A 12987-nucleotide genomic window follows, 5' to 3' on the forward strand; every position below is an offset into this window, starting at 1 on the left:
AAAGCCACTTAAGGCCATCTCATGAATCTTATTTCCTTCCTTCCTTCCTTCCTTCCTTCCTTCCTTCCTTCCTCCCTCCCTTCCTCCTTCCTTCCTTTCCTCCTTCCTTCCTTCTTTCCTTCCTTCCCTCCTTCCTTCTTTCCTTCTTTCCCTCTTTCCTTCTTTCCCTCTTTCCTTCTTTCCTTCTTTCCTTCCTTCTCTCCTTCTTTTCTTCCTTCCCTCCTTCTTTTCTTCCTTTCTTCCTTCTTCCCTCCATCCCTCCAATTATCCAGTCATTTACTTAACATTAATTGAATTCATATGCCACGTTCTATACTAGGTCCAGGGATAGAGAGAGAAATAAAACTCAGACCCTTTCCTCAGGATTCCTCAGCCTCTTCAATGCATTAATCCAGGCTGGGCTTGGTGGCTCACGCCTGTAATCCCAGCACTTTGGGAGGCCATGGCGGGTGGATCTCTTGAGGTCAGGAGTTCGAGACTGCCTAGCCAACATGGTAAAACCCCGTCTCTACTAAAAATACAAAAATTACCCAAGCATGTTGGTGCCTGCCTGTAATCCCAGCTACTCAGAAGGCTGAGGCAGGAGGATTGCTTGAACCCAGGAGGCAGAGGTTGCGGTGAGCCGAGATCATGCCACTGCATTCCAGCCTGGGCAACAGATCGAGACTGCATCTCAAAAAAATAAAAATTAAAAAAATAATAAATAAATAAATAAAGCATTGTTAATCCAGAGAAAACAATTTCATGACATAGAACAGAATTGTAAAGAACTTGTGAAGTTGTGCTAGAAAAGTCTTTGATTTAAGTTAATCTATTGGCCAGGCACGGCAGCTCATACCCGTAATTCTAACATTTTGGGAGGCCAAGGCAGGAGGATCATTTGAGTCCAGGAGTTAGAAACCAGCCTGGGAAATATGGTGAAACCCCGTATCTACAAAAAATACAAAAAATTAGACCAGGCTCAGTGGCTCACGCCTGTTATCCTAGCACTCTGGGAGGCCGAGGTGGGCAGAGCACGAGGTCAGGAATTCGAGACCAGCCTGGTCAACATGGTGAAACCCTGTCTCTACTAAAAGTACAAAAATTGGCCGGTCGTGGTGGGGGGTGCCTCTAATCCCAGCTACTTGGGAGGCTGAGGCAGGAGAATCGCTTGAACCTTGGAGGTGGAGTTTGCAGTGAACCGAGAACGCACACTCCAGCCTGTGTGACAGAGCAAAACTCCTTCTCAAACAAAAACAAAAAAAACAGCAACAAAAAACACAAGACACTTTTATTATCTCACACTGTCAGTGAGTCAGGAGATTAAGCATGGTTTAGCTAGATGCTCTGCTTATGGCTCACAAAGCTTCAATCAAGGTGTCGGAGGGACTGCAGTCTCATCATCTGCTTGCAAGCTCACATGGTTGTTAGCAACCTTTAGTTTCTAGAAGGCTGCTGCACTGATGTCCTCAGTTTCTCGCTGGCTGTTAGCCAGAGGCTGTCCTCAGCTCCTTGCCATATGGCCCTCTCCATACACAGCTTGCTTCTTTTATGCCAGCAAGGAGAGAGTGTCTTTGCAAGGGGGCATTACAATCATCATGTAATCATTCTGAACGTAATGTACTCATGTATATGTAACCATGTACATTCTGTCACCTTAGCCATATACTACTGATTAGAAGCAAGTCATGGTTCCTCCCACTTTCAAGAGGACGGGATCACACAGGAGCATGAACAGCAGGAGGCAGGGATCATGGGTGCCACTCTAGAGTCTGTGTGTCATAAATATTCATACATTTTTTTTTTCTAGCTGTGTCCATTGAAGTAGTCTAAAAGTAACTTCACGCTGTAATAATGAACATCCCTAGTGCTCAGGTTGTGGTCCTTAAAAACCATTCCCCCGGTCTGGCGTGGTGACTCACACCTGTAATCCCAGCACTTTTGGAGGCTGAGGTGGGCGGATCACCTGAGGTCGGGAGTTTGAGACCAGCCTGACCAACATGGAGAAACCCCGTCTCTACCAAAAATACAAAATTAGCTGGACGTGGCGGTGGGCGGCTGTAATCCTAGCTACTCGAGAGGCTGAAGCAGGAGAATCGCTGGAACCCAGGAGGCGGAGGTTGCGGTGAGCCGAGATTGCGCCATTGCACTCCAGCCTGGGCAACAAGAGCAAAACTCCATCTCAAACAACAACAACAACGACAACAACAACAAACCAAACCATCCCCCCCATTAAAGGGAATCTGGGCTCTTTGAAGCAATGTCTTATTCCAGGTCTGTGGCCGGGAAAGTACAAGGAAAGCCAAGTCTATTTGATTGTGCTAGAAATCAGTCAAGTTCTCAAGTATCATTTGGGTCATATACCATTGGTCACAGTCACGACATTTAGAACATTATAAAGGCTAATGGTGGAAACAGATGGAATCTATGAAAGTCCATGATTTTTTTTTCTTTTTTGAGACAAGGTCTTGCTCTGTTGCCCAGGCTGGAGTGCAGTGGTGCGATCACGGCTCACTGCAGCCATGACTTCCCGGGTTCAAGCAGTCCTCCTACCTCAGCCTTCCAGGTAGCTGGAACAACAGACTCCTGGCTAATTTTTCTTTTCTCTTTTTTGTAGAGACGAGGTCTCACTATGTTGTCCAAGCTGGTTTCAAAATCCTGGCCTCAAGTGATGCTCTCACCTCGGCCTCCCAAAGCACTGGGATTACAGGCATGAGCCACTGCACCGGGTCCACTTCCCCTTTTTATCAGGATCTTTGAGATTACATTGGCCCTGCTTGGATAATCCTGGATAATCTCCCCATCCCAAGATCCTTAATTTAGTGGCATCCGTCTAGTCCTTTTTGCCATGTAAAATGTTCCAGAAACTAGATTATGGATATCTTTAAGGGGCCATTATTCCGTCTACTACAGAATGTGCATTTTCGTTTTTAGTTTTGTGTATGCATTTTCTAATTTTATGTAATGTGCATGAATTACTTAAAGTGCATATGTTAAAAATAGAACAATGTTATAGTTTATTTTCAAGTGACATGAAATGTGGTTATTTATCTTTTATTAACTGTCTATTACCTTTTTTTTTCTTTTGAGACGGAGTCTTGCTCTGTGGCCCAAGCTGGAGTGCAGTGGCATGATCTCAGCTCACTGCAAGCTCCGCCTCTCGGGTTCACGCCATTCTTCTGCCTCAGGCTCCTGAGTAGCTGGGACTACAGGTGTGCACCACCACGCCCGGCTAATTTTTGTATTTTTAGTAGAGGTGGGGTTTCACCATGTTGGCCAGGCTGGTCTCAAACTCCTGACCTCAAGTGATCTGCCCACCTTGGCCTCCCAAAGTGCTGGGATTACAGGCATGAGGCACCTTGCCCGTCCTGAAGCTTCAGTTTCATATGTAGCCAGTTATTACTTCATGCTAAATCAGAAAATTCCAATTCATAATTTTATGTTGTCAGAAACAGCAGCAAGTGTTTTGTCGCTAGGTCAGAAACTTCTGTGTGTTAGATGGAACGGGGACCCAGAAATTGAGAAGTCATTTCTTCCATTTAGTGGGCAGGAGCCAAGAATGTCATATGTCCTTCAATGCATGTGACATTCCTGCAAGGAAGAATTTTCCTACGTCTAACATAAGTTTCAAATTGTCTCCCTAGACATTTGTGTATATGAGAACCTATTTGTGATGATCTGAGCCTAAACCTAACCTTGTTTTACCTGTAAACTCAAAGCACTATTTTTTAATGAAATTTATTTTAAAAAATATGAAATGCTTTCACAAATGTGCATGTCATCTAGCACGGGGGCCATGCTTATTTTCTTTGTATCAATATAATTCCAATGTTAGTATATTGCTGCTGAAGCAAGCAATAACTCAAAGGATTTTCTGCACGGTTTTAATATATGTGGAATTTTCCAGGAACGGAACTACTATGTAAATTGAAAGGAGTGTGTGTTGTTTTGTTTGGAACTTTTCCAAGAATAGCTTAATGTTTTAGAAAATCACACCAATGACATCAATGTCATTTATGGGCTGTGCTGGATATCTTCCATTTGCCTTTCCAGACTCACTCCACCCTTCTTTACCTGCTCTGTGCCCAGCAAAGGGGCTGTAGCAACAGGTTTCCTTGCCTTCCAGCTTCTGGGTGGGTTCACTCAGTGTGAAGCATTGGCAGGAGATCTGGAAGGTGGGAGGAGAGTGAGGTGTGCCATTCGAAATGACCATCAAGGCTAGGTTGAATGTGCAAAGCCATATTCCATTAGAAAATGAAAATGTAATATATAAGTTTGGGTCCAAGCTGGTTGGAGGGCAAAAGTAAACTGCACGAAGAGGTGGTTCAGACCCTCACGATGCTTGTGGCTACTGCTTTACTTCTCCTTTAACCCAGATCTGTGACTTCCCAGAGAGTTCCTTATGACTGGATAGCAGATAAAGAGCAAGGTTTATGATGCACAGTTTCCCAGCACCACCTAAAAGTGGGTGGTAGCTGCATTCTAGGCCCTGAAAGACAGTGGTGAAGGGGCAACATTTTGGGCAGTACTTCTTGTTGTCCCTTTCATGTGGAAGGAGAGATGGCCTATTTTCTCTATGGGCATATTGTTGGGAGAGGCGATCCCCCATGGCCTAGAGAGTTCCTGCTAGTTCTTGTTGGGCATGCCAAGAATGCAAGGTCCTGACTGCTCTTTAGCTGGGCCGTTTCTCAGGGCTCTATTGCAAGGAGCTGCCTTGGGGGATGAGGTGATATCTCCTTCTGGGACAAAGAGCAGGCTTGCTTTCCCCAAGGCCGGTATTCCTTGGCTGTGATGCAAACCTGCACTGTGTACACAGTGTATCCACCTGGGCCCCTTCGCAAGGTCCTGTGGGACTTGGAGACTCAGGGAACCGCATGATCCCGTGGGAGACTTAGAGAACTGACACAAATATGCTGATCCTCATGCTGCTAGCTCGTGCTGCTGACATCCATGAAATGGATATGTGGATCCACAAAAGGCTAACATGTAAATAGGGGGAATTCCCAGACCCTGGCAAATATTCGTTAGAAACATTGCAGTTGGTTTTACAAGCTTTTGAACATCATGTGACTTGTACGTGATTTCGCATTGAAGGGTACAACTCAATTATTTCTCTGTAGTTTTGGTCCCTAAGGGAAAAACTTGGTCACTTTTGTGTTTGAATGATTTTTTTGTTGTTGTTATTCAGGCAAAACTCTACTGGCAAAGGTATCACTGCACATCTGTTGGAAAAAACAGGTCACTTTTAATGACTTCATGAAAGTGTTTGACAAAGTTTCATAGCAAACAGTACTAACGACTAAGGGTGACTGGATTGCCGATATAATAAGCCAGAAATTTAAATACTGTCATTTTTGTCTATTCATCCTGTAGATGGATAACATCACATGCCTCAAATTCCAATTGTTTATAATATTATTTTGTCCCTTTCTTTTCCATAGTAACTTTTAAGCTTCTCAGATCTGTTTTTACTTTTTTCAGTTCTAAATAATGGAATTCCAGGATTTCATCTGCAACACCACAGGCCCTCCTGACTGCTGGTATAATAAATCCTAGCAACGGAATAAGGAAAAAGTGATTATTCTGGTCTCTTAAAATACCCTTGAAAATGTTATTTCTAACAAAGGGCTCTTGTAAGACATCTAGAACTCTGAGCTTGTGACTTGATCTATGAATATTACCTTGGCCTTAAAAAACTTGAAATTCTTGGCCAGGCTCAGTGGCTCACGCCTATAATCCCAGCACTTTGGGAGGCTGAGGTGGGCGGATCACCTGAGGTCAGGAGTTTGAGACCAGCCTGGCCAACATAGTAAAACCTCATCTCTACTAATACAAAAATTAGCTGGGTGTGGTGGTGCACCCATGTAATCCCAGCTACTCCGGAGACTGAGGCAGGAGAATTGCTTGAACCCGGGAGGCAGAGATTACAGTGAGACAAGATCTTGCCACTCCACTCCACTCCACTCCAACCTGGGCAACAGAGGAGACTTTGTCTCCACAAGAAAAGAAAAGAAAAGAAAAAAGAAAAAAAGCCTGTAATTCTTTTGGTTTGTATCATTTAATAATCTGTTCCCCTAGTAATAATATTTAAATTGACTTCTCCATGTCCTAAAAGCTGTGAATACCTATGAGTTTTCTTTTTTCTTTCTTTCTTTCTTTTTTTTTTTTTTTTGGAGACAGAGTCTCCCTCTGTCTCCCAGGCTGGAGTGTAGTGGTGCGATCTCAGCTCACTGCAACCTCCACCTCCCTGGTTTGAGCAATTCCCCTGCCTCAGCCTCCTGAGTAGCTGGACTACAGGTGCACACCACTACACCCGGCTAATTTTTTTGTAGTTTCAGTAGAGGCAGGGTTTCACCATGTTGGCCAGACTGGTCTCGAACTCCTGACCTCAGGCACTCCACCCGCCTTGGCCTCCCAAAGTACTGGGATTACAGGCGTGAGCTACCATGCCCGGTCAAGTTTTCTTTAATAGCTAAGTGAATTGAAAATTTTTGTGCAGACAAAACCCTGTATGTAAATGTTTATAGCACTTTTATTTTTTATTATTTATTTATTTTTGAGACGGAGTCTCACTCTGTCACCCAGGCTGGAGTGCAATGGCGTGATCTAGGCTCACTTGCAACCTCCGCCTGCCAGGTTCAAGCAATTCTCCTGCCTTAGCCTCCCAAGTAACTGGGATTACAGGTGCATGACGCTACGTCCAGCTAATTTTTTTGTATTTTAGTAGAGACGGGGTTTCACTATGTTGCCCAGGCTGGTCTCCAAGTCCTGAGCTCAGGCAATCCACCTGCCTCAGCCTCCCAAAGTGCTAGGATTACAGGCATGAGCCACTGCACCTGGCCTATAGCAGTTTTATTTATTTATTTATTTATTTTGAGACAGAGTCTCACTCTGTCACCCAGGCTGGAGTGTAATGGCGTGATCTCGGCTCACTGCAACCTCCGCCTCCCAGGTTCAAACAATTCTCCTGCCTCAGCCTCTTGAGTACCTGGGATTACAGGTGCGTTCCACCACACCTAGCTCATTTTTGTATTTTTAGGAGAGATGGAGTTTCACCATGTTAGCCATCTGGTCTCAAACTCCTGACCACCCACCTCGGCCTCCCAAAGTGCTGGGATTATAGGTGTGAGCCACTGCGCCTGGCCTCACAGCAGTTTTATTAATAACTGGGAGCAATGAAGATGTCCTTTAGCAAGTGAATGGGTAAACAAACTGTGGTATATGTGTACAGTGGAATACTCATCAATGAAAAAAAGGAAAAGTCTATTGACTCACTCAACAATACGTGTGAATCTTGTTTTTTTTTTTTGAGACAGAGTCTTGCTCTGTCGCCCAGGCTGGAGAGCAGTGGCACGATCTCGGCTCACTGCAAGCTCTGCCTCCCAGGTTCACGCCATTCTCCTGCCTCAGCCTCCCGAGTAGCTGGGACTACAGGCGCCCGCCACCACGCCCGGCTAATTTTTTTGTATTTTTAGTAGAGACGGGGTTTCACCGTATTAGCCAGGATGGTCTCGATTTCCTGACCTCGTGATCCACCTGCCTCGGCCTCCCAAAGTGTTGGAATTACAGGCGTGAGCCACCGTGCCTGGTCAAATCTTGTTTTTTTGGTGGTAAAATATATATAACAAACATAGATGAATCTTTTTTTTTTGAAACAGAGTCTTGCTGGGCGAGGTGGCTCATACCTGTAATCCCAGCACTCTGGGAGGCTGAGGGGTGTGGATCACGAGGTCAGGAGTTCTAGACCAGCCTGGCCAACATGGTGAAACCCGGTCTGTACTAAAAATACAAAAATTAGCCAGGTGTGGTGGTCAGCGCGCCTGTAATCCCAGCTACTCGGGAGGCTGTGGCAGGAGAATCACTTGAACCTGGGAAGCAGAGGTGGCAGTGAGCCAGGATCGCGTCACTGCACTCCAGCCTGGGCGACAGAGGAAGACACTGTCTAGAAAAAAAAAAAAAAAATTACCCAGTCTTTATCAGCAGCGTGAGAACAGACTAATACAAGGCTCTGGGGGGAAATTCATTTCCTTGCCTTTTCTAGCTTCTGGAGGCCATCTGCATACATTAGTTGCTGACCCCTTCCGCACATCACTTCAACCTCTTGCTTCTATCCTCACCTCTCCTATGACCTCCTTTGACCTTCTTGCCACCCTCTTTTAAGGACCCTTGTTATTATTAATACATTTAGGGCCCACCTGGATAATCTAGGATAATCTCATCTTGAGATCCTTAATATAATCACATTTGCCAAGTCCCTTTGCCATATTAAGGTAACATTCACAGGTTTTGGGGATTAGGACATGGATATCTTTCCGGGGTCATTCTTCAGTCTAGAACGGGACTGAAAACAGATCAGTGGTTGCCAGGGGTAGGGGAGAAGGAAGGGTTGAGTACATGAGGGTGGTGGTGGATATACGATTCTACAATTGTCAAAACCTGTGGAATGGTACAACACCACCAAGAGTGAACATTACTGTATGCAAATTGAAAAAAGAATCAACCTGGTTTTCAGTGATTCCAGGATGAAATGCAGAGGATGACAAAAGAAATTAATTGTACCTGGAGAAAACTGTTAAGTGAATTAAACCAGGCACAGAATGACAAATACTGCATGATCTCACTTATATGTGGAATCTAAAAAAAAGTTGAAAAAATTGGCCGGGCGTGGTGGCTCACGCCTGTAATCCCAGCACTTTGGGAGGCCAAGGTGGGCGGACCACCTGAGATTGGGAGATCGAGACCAGCCTGACCAACTTGGAGAAACCACATCTCTACTAAAAATACAAAATTAGCGGGCGTGGTGGCACATGCCTATAATCCTAGCTACTCGGGAGGCTGAGGCAGGAGAATCGCTTGAATCCAGGAGGTGGAGGTTGCTGTGAGCCGAGATGGCGCCATTGTACTCCAGCCTGGGCAACAAGAGCGAAACTCCATCTCAAGAAAAAAAAAAAGTTGAAAACATAAGACATAAAGAAGCAGAGAGTAGAAAGGTGGTTACCAGGGGCTGGGGAAGGGGAGGGGTGCTGGTGTTGGGGAGATATTGATCAAAGGATAGAAAATTTCAGTTAGACAGGAGGAATAAGTGCAAGAGAGCTACTGTACATCGTGCTGCATGTAGTTAATAACAATATATTGCATACTTGAAAATTGCTAAGAGAGTATATTTTCGGTGTTCTCACCATGAAACATAATAAGTGTGAGAAGAAATGCATATGTTAATTAGCTTGATTTAGTCATTTCACACAATGTATACATATTTCAAAACAACATTTTGTACAGGGTTAATGTACAATTTTTATTTGTCAATTAAAAAATAATAAAAATGTAATTTTATGAAAAATGTATGACATTACTGAAGATGGTAGGGAAGAAGTTGCTGATTAAGCAACGTTTGCAAAAAAGTGTTTTGACTAGATAGTGTAAGGCTAAAGACAAAAAAGACTGTACGTAGGCTGGGCGAGGTGGCTCACGCCTGTAACCCCAGCACTTTGGGAGGCCGAGGCGGGCGGATCACCTGAGGTGAGGAGTTCAAGACCAGCCTGGCCAACATGGTGAAACCCCATCTCTACTAAAAATATAAAAATTAGCCAGGTTTGGTGGTGGGCGCCTGTAATCCCAGCTACTAGAGAGACTCAGGCAGGAGAATTGCTTGAACCTGGGAGATGGAGGTTGTGGTGAACTGAGACCCCGCCACTGTACTCCAGCCTGGATGACAGAGTGAAACTGTGTCAAAAAAAAACAAAAAAACAAACAAAAACAACTGTATATAAACACTGTACTTTAGTTGGGAGCATCAAAGAGCAAAATCACAACAATGTAGTTTTAAGATCTTAGTTTGCTTTTTTGTGTGTGATTCTAGAATTGGGCAACATTTTATTCTGTAAAATAGAGTAAGTGTTCCAATGGACTGCACAGAGGAGGTTGATTTTATAGACAGAAAGGGCTAAAGAAAGCAGAAACAAAGAACAAAAAGTGGACTGGTCATTTCAAAGTTACTTTCCGTGTAAAGTGGGAACAGGGAAACAGAACAATAGACAAATAATTGATTGGTTAACATGAGGTTACTTCAGATTACTTTTTGTTGTAAGGACTAAAGGCAAAGGGAACTTCATTATCATGCCGATGGAAACTGGCCTGCTTGGGAAATTGGGCTTTGTCTGTCTCCTGATTTCTCAGAAGGCCAGCTAACAACTCAGTTTTAGTCTGATGATGTAGATTTTTTTTTTTTTTTTTTTTGAGACAGAGTCTCGCTCTGTCGCCCAGGCTGGAGTGCAGTGGCACGATCTTGGCTCACTGCAACCTCTGCCTCCAGGGTTCAAGCAATTCTCCTGCCTCAGCCTCTCTAGTAGCTGGGATTACAGGCACGCACCACCACCACTCCCAGCTAATTTTTGTATTTTTAGTAGAGATGGGGTTTCACCATGTTGGCCAGGCTGGTCTTGAACTCCTGACCTCAGGCGATCCGCCTGCCTCGGCCTCCCAAAGTGCTGGGATTACAGGCGTGAGCCACCGCGCCCAGCCATGATGCAGATCTTTAGTATGAACGACTCCATTCTGGTTTATAGTCTGCTCTGTTGGGGCCTAGTGTAGGAGCTTAGTCCAAAACAATGGCCTGATATAATTTTTATGTAACAGGAGATGGATACAGAAATATAGATGTATACGTATATATAGGTTAGTATACATAGATATATTTCCTAGCTTTGACTGTTGAGATGGGCTGGAAGCAGTGAGATCCCAGCAGCACTGAGCACACTTAGCACCCAGATCTTCGTTTCCAAATACCAGTCTCCAATAAAGGAAACCAGAGCTCCTTGAAGAAATGGCTGCCTCTAGGTCTAGGGCAGGAAAAATACAAGATGCGCATGGAACACGTGGTAGTACCAGAAAGAAAAGACAGGAAGAGCCTGCACCTGGCCTCTCCAGGCCCCTTGTGGAGTCGTCTGCTTGGTGGATAGCCTGACTTTCATGCTCTTGCTATAGTGGGTCCCCCTCCCTGTAATAAAGTGTAGACTTGTAAGCTTTGTCATTTGGGGTCCTGTGAGTCTTCTTTAGCAACTGAACCCTATTTAAGTGCCACTGTTAGTCCAGCTATACTGTATATTCAGTTTTTTTAAACATTGCACAGGCACTAGGAAAAATAGGTATATTGTCTGCTGTATGTGTTTCTTTCCAGGAAGCTGTTGAGACTTATTATTAAGTGATTCTTTATCCTTAATAAATTCACTTCATTCATTTCAATGCCATTTATTTATTTATGGAGTGTCAAATTCTATTAATGTAAGTATTTTCATCTTTGATTTCTCCTACTTTGCATTTGTTTTATATATGTCCCCTTCTCTTAATCTTTTTGTTGCATTTTGTGCTTATTTTAAATAACATAAAATTGAAATCTGAATTCAATTTGGGGATCTTAATTGTTAATAGAGGAGTAGAGTCCATTTACATTTATCATTGCTAATACATCGCCCAGGCTGGAGTGCAGTGGCACGATTTCGGCTCCCTGTGAGTTCTGCCTCCCAGGTTCACACCATTCTTCTGCCTCAGCCTCCTGAGTAGCTGGGACTACAGGGGCCCGCCACGACGCCTGGCTAATTTTTTGTATTTTTAGTAGAGACAGGTTTCACCATGTTAGCAGGATGGTCTTGATCTCCTGACCTCATGATCCACCCGCCTCAGCTTCCCAAAGTGCTGGGATTACAGGCGTGAGCCACCGCGCCCGGCCTCGTCTGTTTTATTATACAGGTCATATTTTTCTTTTCTTGTTTTTGTTTTTAAGACAGGGTCCTTCTCCATAGCTGGAGTGCAGTGGGGTGATCTTGGATCACTGCAATTTCCATTTCCTGGACTCAAGTGATCCTCCCACCTCAGCCTCCTAAGCAGCTGGGACTACAGGCACCCCTCACCACTCCCAGCTAATTTTTAAAATTTTTTGTAAAGACAATATCTCACTATATTGCCCAGGCTTGTCTCAAATTCCTGGGCTTAAGCAATCCTGCCTCGGCCTTTCAAAGTACTGGGATTACAGGTGTGAGCCACTGCACCTGCCATATTTTCCTATGCTATTTTTAATGTTTCCTTGTCATTGTTTTCTTTTATGATTTTTCTTTTTTGAAAATTTTTTTATTGAGCTGGAGTCTTGCTCTGTTGCCCCAGGTTGGAGTGCAGTGGCGCGATCTCAGCTCACTGCCAACATCTGCCGCCTGGGTTGAAGCAATTCTTGTGCCTCAGACTCCTGAGCTGGGACTACAGGCGCGTGCCACTACACCTGGCTAATTTTTTTTGTATTTTTAGTAGATGTGGGGGTTTCGCCATGTTGACCAGGCTGGTCTCGAACTCCTGACCTCAAGTGATTTGCCCTCCTCGGTCTCCCAAAGTGCTGGGATTACAGGCGTGAGCCACCGCGCCCAGCCTTACGGTTTTTCTATTGTTTTTTTTCTTCTCCCTTTTGAGTGTTTGCTTTTTATCTTCTTCAGTTCCTTGGAAGGCATATACACTCCTTTTGATACTGGCGAATGCAACCTTTCAGTTTTCCAAAAGCATTCTGTGGGTATTGGGAAAGTAATGCATAAGGTGTCTTTTTTTGGTTTTTTTTTTTTGTGTGTGTGTGTGAGACGGAGTTCCGCTCTTGTCACCCAGGCTGGAGTGCAATGGCACCATCTCAGCTCACTGCAGCCTCCACCTCCCAGGTTCAAGTGATTCTCCTGCCTCAGCCTCCCGTGTAGCTGGGATTATAGGCCAGCATGCTCGGTTAATTTTTGTATTTTAGTTGAGATGGGGTTTCTCCATGTTGGTCAGACTGGTCTCGAACTCCCAATCTCAGGTGATCCTCCTGCCTCGGCCTCCCAAAATGCTGGGATTACAGGCATGAGCCACCGCGCCTGGCCTGTATAAGGTATTTTAATAGCAAGAAAGTTATCAATAATTGCTAGGTTCCCATCAAAAGGACTAAGGAGCCAACTTAAAGAAGTTCCTACTAGCCAAAATTAAAATAATTTGAGTATCAAT

General features: G+C 44.4%; 1 non-coding gene across 1 annotated transcript; it reads right to left on the minus strand.

Moving 5' to 3' along the window:
• Positions 1-3725: 3725 nt before the first annotated feature.
• LOC112616700 lies at positions 3726-3836 on the minus strand. Its single transcript, XR_003117733.1, has one exon. It is a non-coding gene; the product is annotated as a U6 spliceosomal RNA (small nuclear RNA).
• Between the last annotated feature and the right edge of the window lie 9151 nt (positions 3837-12987).

The sequence above is a fragment of the Theropithecus gelada genome, chromosome X, assembly GCF_003255815.1.
Source record: "Theropithecus gelada isolate Dixy chromosome X, Tgel_1.0, whole genome shotgun sequence".
Classification (NCBI taxonomy): Eukaryota; Metazoa; Chordata; class Mammalia; order Primates; family Cercopithecidae; genus Theropithecus; species Theropithecus gelada.